This window comes from Camellia sinensis, chromosome 2 (assembly GCF_055761805.1).
Source record: "Camellia sinensis isolate YWXY chromosome 2, ASM5576180v1, whole genome shotgun sequence".
In the NCBI taxonomy this organism is placed as follows: Eukaryota; Viridiplantae; Streptophyta; class Magnoliopsida; order Ericales; family Theaceae; genus Camellia; species Camellia sinensis.
In genome coordinates, this window is record NC_138962.1 from 95249434 (window position 1) to 95267593 (window position 18160).

Sequence of the window (18160 nt, forward strand, 5' to 3'; positions counted from 1 at the left end):
CGGACTCGGTTCCGTGATGTTGGTAGTGGTATCTATCTTGTTGTCGTCCTTTAATTCCACTTGATTGAGTTTTAGGATGTTTTGGGAAGGGTTGTTACAGGTTGGTTAGGCCTTGGTTTCAATTCCTTGTTGCCCAGTTTTTAGGCGTTCCGCTCGAGCGGGTCTTCTTGCGCTCGAGCGGGGATTGCACACTTCCAGTATTTTCGTGTTCCTGCAAAACTTCTGCGGATGTGATTTTTACGCTCAAGCGGGTTTGTTTACGCTCGAGCGGCAGCGCTCGAGCGGGTCTGTTGGCGCTCGAGCGGGTAGTACTTCCAGAGTATAAGTTCTGGGAGGGGGAAATCTACGCTCGAGCGGACTGGTTTTCGCGCTTGAGCGGAAGTGCTTTATTCTTGTGTCTTAGCGCTCGAGCGGGCCTTATCGCGCTCGAGCGTGTCCAGATTTTTGTTCTTGATGCTCGAGGGTCGTGTTCTCCGCTCGAGCAGGTCATACGTATATGAGTTATCCGCTGGGTGATTTTAAATCACTTTTTGCTTTTCTTTCTCTCTCCTACTTTTTCTAAAACCCATTTTGAGAGCCTCTCTCTCTAGAAACTACCTTCTCTCTAGGTTTTGATCTAGTAGGAGTGCTTTGCTCATCTTTGGCCTTTACAAAATAGTTGTTGATCGTCGAGGGGTACATTTTAATCTGAAAATTTCAGAATTTGGAGCATTTTGGTTTTGGTCTTCATCTCCATTGGAGCTCAAACTTTGAGGTAGGGATATCCTACTCCTCTCTATGGATTTTGTCTTTAAATTTTAGTATTTTGAGATGTTGGGGTTGGTTTGGTAATTTTGTGAAAGTTTGGGACTTTTGTGTAATTTGACAAAAGTTGGGGTTCTATTTATAATAAACCTAGATGCATGTTGGGCATAGAGAAATGGAATAAATGTTGAATCATTGATGAAAATGGAACCTAAGGGTTGTAATGTTAATTATGGAAAATGACCTAATTACATTGTTTGATTAATTGGGATAATTAATTGTGAGAAATGAGGAAATGAAATGGAAGTATTGAGATTGGGAATGCATGGGGTTAAAGGGTGTAGTCGAATTATTTATCACTCACCGAAATGAAATGTTGATTGAATATCCATTTGTGCATTTATTTTCTGTTTAGAAATAACTGCTTTGGGCTATCGGTGGAGGATAGTCGTGATTGTTGTAAACAATGCATGATGATTAGGCAAACGAAAACTAATCAATGGAACGTGTCATGGAATTTGACGGTTGATAGAATACATTAACTGTATGTATTGAATGATGGTATATAGAACCAATGTGTTTGTATACGTTATGTGTAGAGGAGGAGATGGGGGATGTACTCCGCGGTTTAGGGGAAGATAGGGGATGTACCTCTAAACCGGATAGCGTTGAGAGGAGATGGGGGATGAACTCCGTAGATACAGCTCATATGCTTGTCTAGAAAAGTGAAGATAGAGCTCATATGCTTATCTTTGAGAAGTGTAGATACAGCTCATATGCTTGTCTAGAGAAGTGAAGATAGGGCTAACATGCTTATCTTTGTGAAATGTGGATGTAGCTTATATGCTTATCTGTGAATGTGGGATATAGTTCTTATACGTATCTGTTGTGATGATGATGGAGCTAATAAGCTTATCTGTTGAAAAAGGGAAAATGAAAAATAACTTGGACTCATAAGTCGTATGACATAAAAATGTGATTTATGTGGATGTATCAGTGTTGGCCATCTATCAATTGCTAATCTTTTAGTCATTGTTCATGGTTGGTTTAGTGTATTTCTACTGGGCTGTGGCTCACCCTATATGGGAATATCATTTTCAGGTACAGGTAGCATGCCACCTCCAAGGACATAGCTTGGGAGGCTAGTTGCGAGCTGATTTTTGGTGTTCAGTTTCTTTTGATGTATTACATGTATATTCAAGCCGAGGGCTTAATGTGTAGATGAGTTAGCACTCTTTTGTTGTAACCAAGTATTAACTTGGAAAGCTGTAAGGGCATTTTGCTTTTGTCGTTAACATGTAATACTTTTGTAATGAAACTCTGATTAATAGAAGAATGTGGATATTTTGTATGTCAATGAATGTCTTAATTGATGGTTTAATGTTATTATTTTGAGGGCGTTACACCCCAAACCTGCAAAAGCCAAAAAAATTTCATCACTACCCAAGCGAACACAATTTCTCCAAGGAAAATCCAAACAATTAGCATTTGCCTTATTCCCACACCAACTTCTCACATGGGTTCATGAGAAACCTAATTAGCATCCTCCACCTAAGTGTTTAAGATAAAAAGGCAGTGAGGTCACAGTCACATACCCCAAACAAACTGAAACCATCAATATGCTACGCGTAAGTTCAAAAAGCAGGAATTCATTAAGTGACCGAGGCCATTTAGAAATAATCACAACCATCTCCGATATAATTTGAAATGGCAATACAACCATTCTCTTCAATAATGTTATCTCATTTAATGCTACATGATTTTAGAATAACCAGCCAGTGTAGTCACGTTCACTTGAATCTTATTCAGACTAGATTCCAATGCCATGCTATTCAACAAAATTGACGGATTTTTAAATCTTACAACTAATAATGCAAAATATACATATAATTGGAATTATATAATTTCATATCTATTGCAAAACAGACAAAAACAAGAGGAAATTATATATCTCATAATCTCACTAATTCAACTAAATAACCAATCCTACACTAATCTCATTGATTGTTAATCCCCTCACTATTAATCCGGCTAATCAAACACACTCTTCTTCTTGTACATTCCAAAGTCAAGAGTTCGTTACAATGGCCAGGATAATCTACAAAAATCACAGCCGTCTCAAATATGATGATAATTTGAAATACAATAGAACCGTCATCTTTAATGGAGTCTAATCAAATGCTATAAAAACACACAAAAAATAATAGAAATGTTAATAAAGAGCATCCAAAAACACTCCATGAAACAATATGTTGGGTAATTAGCTATCACTGTATTTCTTCAGTTGCATATCTCCATATCACTTCTGTTTCAAAAGCTAATTTTTTTTTTTTTTTGATAAGACAAATTATCTCAAAATGGGTTCACTCTATAGACCTATTAGTAGCATTTAACACTCTGGTAGGTAACTGAGAAAACAATGGACGAACAGAAACTAGATTCTAGACAACAAATTAACCAAACAAAGCACAAAGACAACACATAGCTTTCATGAGATTAAAAAACAGAGTTGAATAAAGACAAAATATTTAACCAAACACAAACTTGCCTGGAACACCATATATTTGTGGGATTTGAAAGAGGGACCGATGAGAGAGGGTATTGAAAGGGGTTTCAGATCTGGGGCTGAAGACCCGAATAGCTCGATCAAACAACCCTGGGCGGCCCGAGAATCGCAGCATGGATCGGTGACCGATCATGGTTCAATGGTTTTCAGATTCAGACTACGCTGCTTTATCACAGAGAGAGAGAAAGAGAGAGAGAGAGAGAGACGAGGGTACTTTTGGGGCTGACGGTGGTGGTGATGATGTGTGAGTAGTGGGGAAGGTTCAGTGTTCCATTCTTTCTAGCAGCACAATGTTCATTGTATATATGTGGTAAAATCTTCAAAAATACAAAATAACATTGCAGGGTGCTCGCGGATCGGTTTTGTGCGGTTTGTGGTTTGGTTTTGACCCGCTTGCATTTATGCGGTTTGGGAAACTGTCAATTTGCAACCGCCCGCAGTGCGGTTTGCGGTTTGTGCGCATAGAATTTGCAGATGTGCGGGCGATTGCGAACGATTTGCGGTTTACACTTGTTTCTTTAAAAATTAATTTTTGAGTTTCTTTTTTCCTATCGAATTTAGGCATCAGATTCATTTTATATATTTGTGATGAGTTTACAAATAAAAATTGAATATCAATGCATTAAATGAAAGTACCCAAAATAAAAAGACTCTACACTAGTATTTTTACCATGAAAAAAATGCATATCAATGCATTAAAGGTCGTACTCAATTAGAATTGCCAGTTCAGTAATCAATAATCAAACTAGAAGTTCCATCGACCACTAGAAGGAAAATTTTATTAGGAAAAAGTGGATGAGTCACCAATGAAAATCATATAAGAAACCAAGTTTATGACTTGATAATTCTACCGCATTAAGAAAGTTGAGAAATACTTTAAAATAAGGATCCTAGCGTCATAGAGAACATAATGGTGCTCCGCTTAAAGTTACAAAGTTGGTATATAAAAAATAAAAATAATAATAATTAAAGTGCGGGCGATTTTTGCAGGTTGCGGGTTTAACCCGTAACCCGCCCGCAACTCGCAAATTTGTCATATTTCAAACCGCATCTGCCCGCATTATATAACAACCCCGACCCATGATTAACATTAATCCATGATTAATTATGCCTAACAGTAATTAACGAGGAATTCTGAATTAATTTGCATGCGCGTGTTGCATTAATTTGCATGCCTAGAATCAGGAAGTCCCGTCAAATGCTAAGCCTTAGCAGCCTGTAGCAGTTTCTTCCATGATGCAGTACAATAAAAATCAAGAAAATTTCCCATTGCATTCAACCAACTCCCACAGTGGGTTAAAACGAAGTGGATACTGAGATGAGAAAATGATTTTCAAAACAGGCATACAAAATTCTAAATTTACTAACTTAGCTGAAAATAAACATCACAATGAGTTCAAATAGACCATGCTAAGTAGCCCCTCAGTGTCTCTTACCACAATTCTTGCTTTCCAATCAAAACAACTACACCAGCAACCTATAACAATTTAAAACCACTTATTTGCTCCATTTAACTAAAGCATCACTATTTCAAGAAAAAGTGATTGATTGATGTGTAAGAGAGAGAAAGTAATTTTGGAAATTTTTTGAGAAAAATCTCAAGCCAAACAATTTTTTGAATTTTTTTTTCTAAAACTCATCTCTAAAACTCAAACCAAACGTACCCGCAGTATTCTCCTCATTTGGGGGATGCATGGCTATCTGATGGTATCCTCTGTAGGCATCCAGGAAGCTCATCCTTCCATGCCCTGAAGTGGCGTCTACCAGCTGGTCAATCTTGGGTAGAGAAAAACTGTCTTTGGGACAAGCCTTGTTCAGGCTGGTTAAGTCCACGCAGACCCTCCATTTACCATTCTTTTTCTTTACCACCACTGTATTTGATAGCCATGTCGGGTAACTTACCTCTCGAATGGCCCTGGCCTCCAGAAGTCTGTCTACTTCCTCTTCCACTACTTCGACGTGCATCAACGTCGGTCTTCTTGCTCGTTGGATTACAGGTTTGGCTGACCTGTCAACGTTCAGTTTATGGCAAGTGACCTCGGGGTCAATGCCAGGCATTTCGTAAGGCGTCCAAGCAAACACCTCAATGTTTGCTCTCAGGAACGCCTCCAACTCTTTTTCCTCTTCTTCGGCTAAGCCCGACCCGAGAAGAAAGAAGCGTTCTTCATCCCCCTCCTGGACGAGGATTTTCTTTAGTACTTCTTCACTGTTCTCGGCTGGCTCTTTGTTGACATCCTCTAGGACTTCCACGTCCTCGTTTTTGATCTCTGCCTTCTCTGGTTCTCGTATGCTGCAAGTGGATTTCATTGCTGTCACGGAGTAGTTCTTTGCCTGCAGTTGATCTCCTCTAACCTCCTCTATCCCATGCTCTGTTGGAAACCGCAATAGTTGATGCAGTGTTGAGGGAACAGCCCCATTGCGTGCAACCATGGCCTTCCCAAGATAATGTTGTAAGGGGAGGGTGTGTCGATTACGGTGAACTCTGTTGTTACCTTGTTCGTGCCAGCCTGCACATCTAAGCTTACTGCTCCCAGTGGCCATGTCGGCGTTCCATTGAACCCGACCATTGGGCCATTAAATTGTTCCATGTCGTCTCGGTGAAGGCCCAGCTCCTTGTAACATCTAACGTACATGATGTCGCAAGAGCTGCCTTAGTCAATCAGGATGCGCTTCACTTGGCACTCCCCAACTTGGAGGGATACTACAAAGGCGTCGTTGTGCGAATGTTGTACCATCTCAAGGTTGGCTTCAGTAAAGGACACTACTGGTCCTTGGCACGCCTCTGCCCGATGTCTCTTCTCCCCGATTTGGTAGACACGCTGTAGGTGCTTTAGCTTTTGGTCTCCCCCCGAATTTCATTTTTGTTGACTTTCGAGTGAATTACATTAATTACCCGAGGTCCTACTGCCTGAGGTTGCTGTGCTGGGGGAGGCGAAGCTGTTGGTGCCTGAGGCAGTCTTGCCTGTTCTTCCCTTGTCCTGGCCTCATTGACAAGGTCTCTCAGATGGCCTTGCCTCACCAGGTCTTCTAAGTGTGTTTTCAGGGCTCTACAACCCTGAGTCATGTGCCCATCTTCATTATGGTAAGCACAATACTTGCCAAGGTTTCTTCCCACAAACTCTCTTGGTGCCCTCGCTAGTGCTCTGAAATAGGGTTGGCTCCGAATTTTATCCAGGACTTTGTGAATCGGGATTCGGAACACAGTTGTAACTGCCTGTGTAGCCCTCAGTCCTATCTCGTGCTTGCTAGATCCATTGTTACATCGACCTCGCTTCGGTGAGCCATTTCCTTTTTCTTGCTTTGTCTCATTCATCCCCGACGTATCTTCCTCAGCTCTGGCATACTTCTCAATTCTAGCCATAAGCTCTTCCATACTCTTTGGCAATGTCTTTGCCAAAGACTTTCGTAGTGGATAATCATCTTTTAGGCCATTCTTGAAAGATACGACCGCCACCTCTTGATTACACTAGGGTATTCGGTTGAACACCTCATAGTACCTTTTTGCATAGGCCCTAAGGCCTTCATCCTTACTGATTCTCAGAGCCATCAATGCGTCCACCCTTAATGGCTGTAATGTCACGAACCTGGTCACAAACATCTCGACCAGGCCTTCCCAGGTCTTCACACTTCTCTTTGGTAGTTTGTGAAACCAATCTGATGCAATCTCCCCGAAGGATGAGGGGAACACTTTGCAGAGCAACGGCTCGTTCCCACTATACAATGCCACTGAGTTCAAGTATAATCTAAAGTGGAAGTTGCGGTCTGACTTACCATCGTATATTCGGAACCTCGGCATACTGAATCTCTTCCGCACCTCAAATTTGTCCAACTCTACTGAGAATGGTGTTTTCGGCTTATCTGGGGAACTTACCTCGGCATCAGCATTTTGTTGCTTCCTCTTGAGGTAATCCCTCAAGTCCTCCTTTGTCGCCCAGGAGCTCGGCTATCTCCCGACTTTAGTCTTTTCGGCGCACTACTCTCTGCTTCGTTGTGGGCCCTTTTTGACCTTTCTCCATGAGTTGTGTCGAAGCACAGCTCTTGTCTTTGAACATGCCGATGTTCTCTGGGGTCTGCTTCTTTAGTGCGATGTGTCTTTCGTGACTCTTCCCTTTTCGACTCCCCTCGTCCGACCTCCCTTGAAGGCCGGTGAGAGTGTTTTTCACTCCTAGTGTGCTGGGGGCCTATTAGGATTGGTTTCTGCCCCCCCTTCTGGGCATTGGCCACTGGAATCGGCGTGTCCTGCAGTGGGAATGGTGGCTGCATGACATTATTTTGCATCATGAAATTGACGACCGATTGCAGGTCCGCCAATTTGTTCACCATCTCTTTTACTTCTTCGTCCCTCCGCAGGCATCTATCCTTCCATACCTGGAGGTTGTCCTCATTATAGTACCCACTTTGATCTGGTTTTTTCGGTACGTCACCATCCTAACCGACGTCTTTTCTGCTGTGATTCTGGTTCTGGGTCTCCTCATTGCAACCGTCTTCCTCCATGTTAGGGTCAACATGTTTACCGTTCCCAGTAGGGGTTTCGTCCCCAACCTTATCCTTCTGCCTGTCACTGGTCATCTATTCTCCTTTCTTTCCCACAGACGGCGCCAAATTGTGTGAGTGAATTTCCGATCACACTGCCAACTTAGTATTCAGCTGGAGAGTACTGGCAGAATAGATGACACCTGGCTGACCTGCAACAGAAAGAGAAGATTCCGGCGGTGGTTTGTTCACCCGGGGGCACTCCGACGATCAAGTCAATATATTTCTCAAAGATAATCAATTGCTAAACTCACTGTTCTGAGTATAAATTGCGTACCTTAGACCCATCGGGGGTGCTTTTCTTTTATAGTTAACTCAATCCTAGTCCCCATAGAAGCCTAGCTTCAATGGACTTTAGCTCACTGCTTATCCTGGACTCTTCAATAGATAGAAATAAACTCCTTAAGAGTGTTATCCTTATCCATGCTGAAGTCCTTCCTCATTCTAGGACTCTTGTGCCTTATCCGCTCATCTCGGATTCTGATATCTTCGGAGATAACCTCGGCCTAGCTGAGATCACCTCGGCGTCATGACCTGGACACGTGGCACCTTGGCTGACACGTCGGCATCACCTTAGCCATGTGTTGGTACTTTGAAAATGTATCCCCACATTTGTAATAAAACTTAATACATAATATACGAAGTCACTAATTTACTAAATACTCGTACGGGCATGAAAACAACATAACTGAAGTTGCAAATGTAACAGTTTTCAGTTACATAGGTAGTACAGACATAAGTCTCTCGCAAAAATACATTCTGGACACCATGAATTGAACACACAAGACATACATCCTGGACACCCTGAACTGAACACGCAATACATAAACATAACAGTTAGATAGACAAATATTAGGCAGAAAATCTGACAAACTCATTACGGAAACACTTAGTCTAACACACACATTACATATTAATGCATAACCTAATATTGCCGAAGTATAGACATAAACACTTAATTCGCGCTTAAATCGGCAATCTCAGAGTCTGAATAATCCAAAAGCTCAGGGTCAGAGACAAGTTCAGGATCCTCCATGATACCCTTCATAGCCGCAACATTTGGTTCTGTTCTGTTCTTCTGGGCATCCTTCTTAACTATGTATAGTTGCATATCGCGGGCTAACCTACGGCACATTTAAGAAGTCCCACGTTGTAATCTTTCACATAGTCGATCAACATTATCAGGATCTTTCTTTTGGATCTCAACAAAACGTGCTTTTGGCACCTTAAGTTGATTTTCCTGACTTAAGGTTTCCAGTTGTACCCGCTCTATAAATAGTGCGGGCCACTTCAGACGAGCAGCGTCAGATAAACCATATCCTGTTTGATTGTCAGATGGCTCCATACATGAACCTCCTTGAACTCGATAATACTTGGGCATCAAAAAATTTCGCTTCCCAAACCTATCACAATAACCACAAGCATAATCTAAAACAAGTATTATTGTTCGTCTTCAGCATCGCCACGTCCCATTCCCCCTTCTCATCGTGAACTGTCACCCCTTTGCAAGTTCCTACCACCTCTGCGATTCGCACTCCCTCCCATGAATGTGTATTGTCAGGGGATTGTGATTGTGTCAACATTTGAGTGAATGTCCCGCCCACCGGAATTGGCATCTCTATGCCACCAAAATTGCTCCCCTTCTCCTCATAGATTTCCAAAAAATAATCAGGGCCTAATTTATGTGGGAGCTCTAAGACATTACTTAAGGTCTCATTATCTTTGATTAGCAGCAACCTATACTTCCCCTGACATGGGAGTCTACATTTAAACTCTAATCGCATTATTTCCCCATGTGTACCAACCTTCGGCACCATCATAGCCTCCAATTCGCCCGATGTTATCCCCCTGTGCACATTATACAACCCCTGAGGTTCGGTGTCGTACGACACACCTTCATCGCGATTGCGCAAAATCTTTCCACCCCAATAGAACATAATGCTCACAACTTCCATACCTAAACTTTGCATTCAAAGTAACTCAATTATTTCAAAATAATAAAGTAAGCACATTTGCGCGCAAACACCACATGTATTACACAGGAGTGCCTTTAGGCATGGGTCTTTTGGCATTACAAAATATTTAAGTGGCATATCGACGTGAACATGGAAATGAAAGTTATTTGCTCCATATATAATAGCATCCTATATGACTTATATTTTTTGTATTATTTAGAAGGATTATCTATTTGTACATTTAAACAAAAGATCATGTGTGGGATCATTTCTCCAATTATCATAAATTAACATTTGAATTCTTTTGTTGTGATTTGTTATGATTTCTTCATCCATTCTTACGAGCTTATGTTTTCCTTTACTCTTTGTTTTATGTTGTTATGCTTTCCCTTCGGTATTATTATTATTTTTTAAAATAATTTTTTCAATTAAAACTCTCTTTTTTGGGTTTTCATGGGTGGGTGTTTTCAAATGCTTTGAAAAAACCTTTTCCATATCTTTAATTGACATTTTGTTCAGGTTTATCAAACCCATTTTCGTCATGTGTTTTGTGTGTAGTTGCTTTCATACTTTGATTTTTTTAATTTCACACTCTATGAAATAGCATGCATATACTGTAAAAACTCTTCCCACAACCTCACTGTGCGCGCCATAATTTCTCATTTCATCTTCATGTATTGAACCATCCATGTATGACATTATAACCAATAGGCCTTTGACATAGAAAAACTCTACTAAACTAATTCGTCATACTATAAGAACCTAATTTTACAAGCCCTAATTTTTCATACTATAACAACCTAAGAACTTCCAGCAGGAAAATCCTAAATTGTTCACAAGTTCAAACTCTAAACTACCATGGCCACAATTGTTCACTTTGAAACAATAGTATAAAATATTGAAATTTCAACTTTCCATGAAGACTAAAAAGTATCTTGCCTTCTAAAAACAAAAACACATTAAGTTTTTGGGTTAATCGCTAATCTAATAGATTCATGTAGCTACAGATAATCAATTCACGCATGGAGTTACAACACCTCAGTTTAGAAGAAGCTCTGAGGATTGTTGAATAAACATTTGTTTTCTTAACTCCGTTTGATTGGGCTAATTACATTGATAAAGAGGTTATCTTTGCAACTTAGTAAAGTAAATGCCAGTCAAACAGATGCCAAATCAAGTGCAAATCAATGACACATAGACCCTTTGAACTTCTTTTGACTAAAAATCACCATAAGAATTAAGACCAACCAAAAAAGATTTTTTGAGGCTTTATTGTGCTCGTAGTCTAGAAAACATTAAGGAGCAATGCACCAATTGTTTATTTTTCCATGCCTACTGTCACAAGAATTTCGCAATTTCTTTTAATATATTTTTCTTAAAATGGCAAACCCCTTTATCCAACTAAGCATTCATAACACTCAACATGTTCAAGTAATTAACTATTGGGAATTTATTAACATCAATAAAAGTTTTTGTTTTTTTTTTTTCCAAATATTTTCATACACTTTCAAATCCTTTTGTTATTTCTCATGTTTTCAAAACGTTTGAAAAAGTTTCCAATTCTATTTTCATTTCCAACCTAACCAAAAGAACGCACGGAAACGAAAATTTGATCCTATTAGAGAAGACGGGAAAATTATCACATTTTAATAACAACATTTGATTTCTTTAACATCAATTTATAACCCAAGTTTGACATCACATATGCACACCCATACAGTACCACTGAACAAAGTACTAGCCAAAATTAACAAAAAACAAAAATTAATGGACAAAAAAAAAAAAACCTGATCATAACAATTATATGATAAACAAAAAAGGAGTGAACAGAGATATAGAAAAATTGAACTGAGATACAGAAAATCATAAACTATATCTTACGAATAACAAAATTTGTACCTTTTCAATACCCTAGTTTCAGCAATCCCTAATTTCGAAATTTAAAATCCCAAATCTAAAATGAAAACCCTCATTTATGCGATACAAACCTGAATGTGGGTGTTTGCTGAAGGTGTTCCTCGTTTTGCCGGTGGTGTACTGTTGGCCATTGTTCGTTTGCTTCCTCTTCTTCGTCGGTCTTCCCTTCGGAGTTCGGCTGAGTGAGAATCGCAACTGTGTTGTGTTGGATATCAAAAATGGCTTTCCTAAGTTCGAAGGGAGAACGAGATAGGTTTTGTTAATAATGAAACGGCTTTTCGAAAACCGTTTTGTATTTATGATAAAATTATTATTTTAGACAAATTTGCCAAAAGTACCCTCGTCACTCTCTCTCTCTCTCTCTGTGATAAAGCAGCGTAGTCTGAATCTGAAAACCATTGAACCATGATCGGTCACCGATCTATGCTGCGATTCTCGGGCCGCCCAGGGTTGTTTGATCGAGCTATTCGGGTCTTCAGCCCCAGATCTGAAACCCCTTTTAATACCCTCTCTCATCGATCCCTCTTTCAAATCCCACAAATATATGGTGTTCCAGGCAAGTCTGTGTTTGGTTAAATATTTTGTCTTTATTCAACTCTGTTTTTTAATCTCATGAAAGCTATGTGTTGTCTTTGTGCTTTGTTTGGTTAATTTGTTGTCTAGAATCTAGTTTATGTTCGTCCATTGTTTTCTCAGTTACCTACCAGAGTGTTAAATGCTGCCAATAGGTCTATAGAGTGAACCCATTTTGAGATAATTTGTCTTATCAAAAAAAAAAAATAAAAATAAAAAATTAGCTTTTGAAACAGAAGTAATATGGAGATATGCAACTGAAGAAATACAGTGATAGCTAATTACCCAACATATTGTTTCATGGGGTGTTTTTGGATGCTCTTTATTAACATTTCTATTGTTTTTTGTGTGTTTTTATAGCATTTGATTAGACTCCATTAAAGATGACGGTTCTATTGTATTTCAAATTATCATCATATTTGAGACGGCTGTGATTTTTGTAGATTATCCTGGCCATTGTAATGAACTCTTGACTTTGGAATGTACAAGAAGAAGAGTGTGTTTGATTAGCTGGATTAATAGTGAGGGGATTAACAATCAATGAGATTAGTGTAGGATTGGTTATTTAGTTGAATTAGTGAGATTATGAGATATATAATTTCCTCTTGTTTTTGTCTGTTTTGCAATAGATATGAAATTACATAATTCCAATTATATGTATATTTTGCATTATTAGTTGTAAGATTTAAAAATCCGTCAATTTTGTTGAATAGCATAGCCTTGGAATCTAGTCTGAATAAGATTCAAGTGAATGTGACTACACTGGCTGGTTATTCGAAAATCATGTAGCATTAAATGAGATAACATTATTGAAGAGAATGGTTGTATTGCCATTTCAAATTATATCGGAGATGGTTGTGATTATTTCTAAATGGCCTCGGTCACTTAATGAATTCCTGCTTTTTGAACTTACGCGTAGCATATTGATGGTTTCAGTTTGTTTGGGGTATGTGACTATGACCTCACTGCCTTTTTATCTTAAACACTTAGGTGGAGGATGCTAATTAGGTTTCTCATGAACCCATGTGAGAAGTTGGTGTGGGAATAAGGCAAATGCTAATTGTTTGGATTTTCCTTGGAGAAATTGTGTTCGCTTGGGTAGTGATGAAATTTTTTTGGCTTTTGCAAGTTTGGGGGATTTGAAATGTAGGTCTTATCTCCATAGCGATGTTTCAGCTGCAGCTAATCACAATGCTGTACCTCAAATCTTGGGAGCAAGTTTTAGGCATTTCATACATTCTTCAAGTCATAAGGAGTTTGAGACAGCAAGGAACTCTAGATCCATGAATTTTGTGAGGGGAATAATAGAGGAAGAAGGAAAGGGCGTTATGGGCAGTTCTCAACTTTCTCGGTATGTTGTTGAGAACAATGCAGATATTGTCCATATAAAGCTGCTTCGCAACAATACCTTTGTCACTGTGACAGATTCCAAGGGGAACAAAAAAATTGGGGCTTCCTCGGGATGTTTGTCAGAAATGAAAGGAGGGCCTAAACTTTCTCGATATGCTGCTGAAGCAACTGCAGAACATGTTGGTCGGCTAGCAAGGAATTTGGGACTGAAGTCTGTCGTAATGAAAGTGAACGGATTCACTTATTTCAAGAAAAAGTAGCAAGCAATCGTGAGCTTCAGAGAGGGCTTTATCTTTTCTCGAGGTGATCAAAATCCCATAGTGTGCATTGAGGACACAACTCGAAAACCCCACAACGGATGCCGACTCCGAAAGAGACGACGCGTATAAACTGAAAGCTTGATGGTGCTCATTTGTATGAGGCTTATAGTGATGCTTTAGTTAAATGGAGCAAATAAGTGGTTTTAAATTGTTATAGGTTGCTGGTGTAGTTGTTTTGATTGGAAAGCAAGAATTGTGGTGAGAGACACTGAGGGGCTACTTAGCATGGTCTATTTGAACTCATTGTGATGTTTATTTTCAGCTAAGTTAGTAAATTTAGAATTTTGTATGCCTGTTTTGAAAATCATTTTCTCATCTCAGTATCCACTTCGTTTTAACCCACTGTGGGAGTTGGTTGAATGCAATGGGAAATTTTCTTGATTTTTATTGTACTGCATCATGGAAGAAACTGCTACAGGCTGCTAAGGCTTAGCATTTGATGGGACTTCCTGATTCTAGGCATGCAAATTAATGCAACACGCGCATGCAAATTAATTCAGAATTCCTCGTTAATTACTGTTAGGCATAATTAATCATGGATTAATGTTAATCATGGGTCGGGGTTGTTATATAATGAGGGTAGATGCGGTTTGAAATATGACAAATTTGTGAGTTGCGGGCGGGTTACAGGTTAAACCCGCAACCTGCAAAAATCGCCCGCACTTTAATTATTATTATTTTTATTTTTTATATACCAACTTTGTAACTTTAACCGGAGCACCATTATGTTCTCTATGAGGCTAGGATCTTTATTTTAAAGTATTTCTCAACTTTCTTAATGCGGTAGAATTATCAAGTCATAAACTTGGTTTCTTATATGATTTTCATTGGTGATTCATCCACTTTTTCCTAATAAAATTTTCCTTCTAGCGGTCGATGGAACTTCTAGTTTGATTATTGATTACTGAACTGGCAATTCTAATTGAGTACGACCTTTAATGCATTGATATGTATTTTTTTCATGGTAAAAATACTAGTGTAGATTCTTTTTATTTTGGGTACTTTCATTTAATGCATTGATATTCAATTTTTATTTGTAAACTCATCACAAATATATAAAATGAATCTGATGCCTAAATTCGATGGGAAAAAAGAAACTCAAAAATTAATTTTTAAAGAAAAAAGTGTAAACCGCAAATCGTTCGCAATCGTCCGCACATCTGCAAATTCTATGTGCACAAACCGCAAACCGCACTGCGGGCGGTTGCAAATTGACAGTTTCCCAAACCGCATAAATGCAAGCGGGTCAAAACCAAACCATAAACCGCACAAAACCGATCCACGAGCACCCTGCAATGTTATTTTGTATTTTTGAAGATTTTACCACATATATACAATGAACATTGTGCTGCTAGAAAGAATGGAACACTGAACCTTCCCCACTACTCTCACATCATCACCACCGCCCAATTTCCCTCTTTGTGCCGTTTTGAACATTTTAATCCCATTTTAGGGTGTGTTTTTATCTTTATTCCCACAATAGGGTAAAACGGTTTTTCTAATGCCGTTCTTCAGAAAACGGTTTTTACAAAACCGTATTCATCAATTAAAATAATAATAAAATTTGAAAATAGAAATCGGCTTTTCTAAAGCCGTTTTTAATTAAGTTTTTAATTATTCTGAATTAATTAAAAACGATTTTCGTAAAACCGTTTTCCCATTAATTTTTTTTTAATTTATATTTTAAACATAAATATTTTTTGTTCAAATTTTTTTTTAATGAAAACCGGTGTTAGAAAAGCCGTTTTTCAACATTATTATTTTTTTTAATTTATATTTTCAACATAAATATTTTTTGTTGAATTTTTTTTTTAATGAAAACCGGTTTTAGGAAAGCCGTTTTCAACATTAATTTTTTTATTTATTTATATTTTCAACATAAATATTTTTTGTTCAAAATATTTTTTTAATGAAAACCGGTTTTAGAAAAGCCGTTTTCAACATTAATTTTTTTTTTTTTTATATTTTCAACATAAATATTTTTTGTTCAAAATTTTTTTTTTAATGAAAACCGGTTTTGGAAAAGCTGTTTTTCAACATTAATTTTTTTTTTATTTATATTTTCAACATAAATATTTTTTGTTCAAATTTTTTTTTAATAAAAACCGGTTTTAGAAAAGCCGTTTTTCAACATTAATTTTTTTTTTAATTTATATTTTCAAATAAATATTTTTTGTTCAAAATTTTTTTTTAATAAAAACCGCTTTTAGAAAAGCCGTTTTTACATTAATTTTTTTTAAATAAATATGTTATGAGCAAAAATATTTTTTAATAAAAAACTGTTTTAGAAAAACTGGTTTCACATTAATTTTTAATTTTTTAAAATTTATATTTTCAACTTAAATATGAAAACTACCAAATTTTTTTTTTAATAAAAAGTGGTTTTAAAATATAAAGTTTTTACATTAATTTTTTTAAATTTATATTTTCAACATAAATATTTTTTGACGACAAATATTTTTAATAAAAAATGGTTTTAGAAATTTTTTTTTTTTAATTATGTTTTCTCATGTGGGAAGGTTGGACTTGGGAATGAAAAGATGAGTAAGAGAGCAGCAATTTCAATGCATTCAAAGATGGGTTTCTTTAGAAAATTACAGCACAAATAAAAATAAAAATTAAAACGTAATGCTTGCTTTGAGTTTTCTAAAACATTTTTTAGAAAATTTTATTTTCTTATTTTTCATATTTTTTTGTTTTTGTTGAATTTTTTAATATTTTAAGTTTTTAAACATACCTAGCATAAATACACTAAATGCCAAAAATACAAACAAACAGAAAAAATGAATTTTTGTAGTTCAAATTTTTTGAAAAAAAAATTCCAAAATCACTTTTAAAAAATTTTCAAAATTTCAAAGTGTTTACAAAACCCACCCTGGAGTGGGAATAAATATTTTATGTTTTAAATATTTATTTATTTTTTTAATGTGCACTATATTTCGGGGCTTTTCTCATATTAAGCCAAATTATCATCTTAATTCCCAAACTAGGCCTAGTTTGGACGGAATTTCCAAATTAGGCTAAAGCGCTATTACAAAACACGCTTTCTCTGTTTGGGGCCGAAAATTTGATGGACATTGAAAGCTTAATACAAATAAAAGTGTATTTCTCCACAAATAAATTTTGTCAACATTTTTGTACAAATAAAAGTGTATTTCTCCACTTAAAAAAATTAATGCAAAAACGACTTTTCTAAAACCGGTTTTCATTAAAAAAAAATTTTGAACAAAAATATTTATGTTGAAAATATAAATTAAAAAAAAATTAATGTTGAAAAACGGCTTTTCTAAAACCGATTTTCATTAAAAAAAAATTTTGAACAAAAAATATTTATGTTGAAATATAAATTAAAAAAAAATTAATTGAAAAACGATTTTACGAAAAGTCGGTTTCTATTTTTAAATTTTATTATTATTTTAATCGATGAATACGATTTTATGAAAACCGTTTTCTGAAAAACGGCATTAAAAAAATCATTTTACCCTATTACGAGAATAAAGATAAAAACGCACCTTAAAATAGGACTAAAAGAGGGAAATTGGCCCATCACCACCACCGTCAGCCCCAAAAGTACCCTCGTCTCTCTCTCTCTCTCTCTGATAAAGCAGCGTAGTCTGAATCTGAAAACCATTGAACCATGATCGGTCACCGATCCATGCTGCGATTCTCGGGCCGCCCAGGGTTGTTTGATCAAGCTATTCGGGTCTTCAGCCCCAGATCTGAAACCCCTTTCAAAACCCTCTCTCATCGGTCCCTCTTTCAAATCCCACAAATATATGGTGTTCCAGGCAAGTCTGTGTTTGGTTAAATATTTTGTCTTTATTCAACTCTGTTTTTTAATCTCATGAAAGCTATGTGTTGTCTTTGTGCTTTGTTTGGTTAATTTGTTGTCTAGAATCTAGTTTATGTTCGTCCATTGTTTTCTCAGTTACCTACCAGAGTGTTAAATGCTGCCAATAGGTCTATAGAGTGAACCCATTTTGAGATAATTTGTCTTATCAAAAAATAAAAAAAAATAAAAAATTAGCTTTTGAAACAGAAGTAATATGGAGATATGCAACTGAAGAAATACAGTGATAGCTAATTACCCAAAATATTGTTTCATGGGGTGTTTTTGGATGCTCTTTATTAACATTTCTATTGTTTTTTGTGTGTTTTTATAGCATTTGATTAGACTCCATTAAAATGACGGTTCTATTGTA

General features: G+C 37.0%; 1 pseudogene; it reads left to right on the plus strand.

Moving 5' to 3' along the window:
* Positions 1 to 12259: 12259 nt before the first annotated feature.
* LOC145815778 (small ribosomal subunit protein uS11m pseudogene) lies at positions 12260 to 13898 on the plus strand (annotated as a pseudogene).
* The last annotated feature ends 4262 nt before the right edge of the window (positions 13899 to 18160 follow it).